At 41.9% G+C, this 2,500-nt stretch overlaps 1 protein-coding gene across 2 annotated transcripts in view; it reads right to left on the bottom strand.

Annotated features, from left to right (window-relative positions):
- The window catches only part of adcy2a (adenylate cyclase 2a), an 80,090-nt gene that overhangs the window by 75,949 nt on the left and 1,641 nt on the right, over nt 1-2,500 (bottom strand). The gene's annotated exons all lie outside the window — the stretch shown is intronic.

The raw sequence follows: 2,500 nt of genomic DNA, 5'->3' as shown, positions 1-2,500 counted from the left end.
CTTGCGCGCAATTTATTTTACAGTTTTCCTCAGTTGTTTTGGGGTTTTTCTCAGATCAGAATGAAAATTCTCATAACTATTAGTTCAACCTCCACAACATTTAGTAATTAGTGCACATCATAGTAGCAATTTCTCCTTCCTCCGAACAAATTGCAAATGCTTTTGGACATGTATCAGTTGCTTTGTCATGTCAGTCAAAATGAACTATACTTATGGATGCTGTATAGTCGTTCCTAATAAAACAAATCAATTTTATTGCTTGAGTCATTACATACAAAATTGGTGAACTAGTTACCAAATTCTCTCACAATGCTGTAGAATTGCAAAGAGCATATACAGTAAAACTGTGAAACTTACATATTTAGTGTCTTGTACTCACTTACTCCCCTAACTACAGCAATTTGTAACTTTACTGTAGTTTTCAAATGGCTGTACAAGTACTGTATAGTGCTGTCTTGAGCATTTTCAGGTAGTGTCACCAATGTCTGGCCTTTTTTTGCATGGGAAAACACTGAGAGCACATAAACGGTCATAATGAAAACATGACAAAGCCATTTGACTATCTTGTTCATACTGTAAACGATGGTGTCAAGACTTGGGCTATTTTTTGGCTCATTTTGATGACACTGGCAGTTTCATTGACATAAATACTTGCTTTTGAGGAATGGACTATCCATTTTGAGCAAGTGACGTGCTTTTGCAGGTTATCCACTAGGTTTTGCAGTTTGCATTAAGTGTTTTGAGAAATGCACTAACTACTGTGCAAATGTTAATAGTGATGTGAGAAAAGCACCAAAGCGACTGAGAAAAACTGTATTTTATTCACGCTGCTAGGTAGCCTGGATTCCATGGACTTCGTTTTCACCTCAACGAAGGAACCAATCACAGAACGGAGGGGTAACAACAAGACGATGACGACACACCGAAGCGGTTATGAGCTACGTACAGACGCATTTGATAGACATTCATAGCGCCCAATAAACGGCTCTGGGCATTCGTAAACCACGTTTCAAATACGAGAAAATGAACGTGTAGTTCCCAGACCCCATCTCAATGAGATGAGGTCTGACATTAGGCTAGAAAAATAGATAGATAGATAGATAGATAGATGGATGGATTGATAGATAGATAGATAGATAGATAGATGCTGGACTGAAATGTGACGGAGCAACTGTGCCAGTTTGACACATGCCAAGGGAAGTGTTGCTTGGGCAAGTGAGAGCAGCTCTCCTGGCGAGCTGCCATTGGCTGAGGAGTGGACATGACACAGAGTTGGTACTGCTGTTGTTTGCGCTGAACATGTTCAATGCCACCTGACCATATTTCGGTGCATCAAAGCCATATCAAGGCCACATCAAATCTAGTGTGGTAAACAAAACTCATTCACGAAGTGAATAGAGTCTGGTTACTCACAATTGGGATTCCTTTACAACGCTAGAGCACGGCTATGGGCATAGACATAGCGTTAACTTCTCTCATTGGTCCAACCGGATTTCTGACATTACTCCTACTTCGCCTAAACTTTACAAACTGAAAAAAAAAACAGCATTGGCAGTCAAACAATCTTTGTGAGCCTTTGCTGTAAATAGATTTACACATTCTTCCAACTAATTCTTGATGTTTTCAGGCGTTGCTACTACCGTTTTACCACAGCCACGGTTTCGAATCTATAGCGTCATCCCCTCTCGTCGCAGATTGGACAGGTAATTTGTCGACCGATGGAAATGTTAGTGAACTATGGTGGGTGTTCCAGACTAGAATCTCCCCGAAAGGAGATCTAGGTGGGCGTGGCTAGGCTACATCAAAGCCATATCAGGGCCACATCAGGGCCTCATCAAAGCCATATCAGGGCCACATCAGGGCCTCATCAAAGCCATATCAGGGCCACACCAGGGCCATATCAGGGCCACATCAGGGCCTCATCAAAGCCATATCAGGGTCATATCTGGGCCATATCTGCTTCAGAGTCTGTTGCTGTGATGGGATTCATGAATTACAATTATCTGAGAGTCTAATGAGTCAATAAATGAGTCTTTTTTCCTTCCCATTTCATCTTGTGCAAATGAGCGTTGACGTGTTTGGAGAGCTGCAGAGGCTGGTATAGAGGGAGGGGAAGTTTGAATAGCTTTCAGCATATGCTCACCAAGACTGAACATGGCACCTTATCCTAAACAACAGTGTGAACTGTGTGTGAATGTGTGTGTGTATGTGTGGAAGCCTTATAAATACACCTTTGAGATGCTTAGTAACTTGAGAAAGACTCAGACTCAGACTCATTACCTCTGGCTGTCTCTCTAATAAGGCTTTTGCTGTGTGCCACATATTTACAGATAATGTGTAATCGCCATGCCACTTCAACATCTGCTGATGCACAATGCATGCAAAATACATGCACGACAGTAACACACAGCAATATAGATGTGTCACTCATAGGCTGTTTTTACAGGAAAACAGGACAATAACTGTCCAGGCTGACAGGTAGCCACCTCCTGGGCTGCTT

Source organism: Alosa alosa, chromosome 13 (genome assembly GCF_017589495.1).
Source record: "Alosa alosa isolate M-15738 ecotype Scorff River chromosome 13, AALO_Geno_1.1, whole genome shotgun sequence".
NCBI classification, from domain to species: Eukaryota; Metazoa; Chordata; class Actinopteri; order Clupeiformes; family Clupeidae; genus Alosa; species Alosa alosa.
Note: the sequence above shows the minus strand (reverse complement) of the source record. Positions and strands in the feature narration are given on the sequence as shown.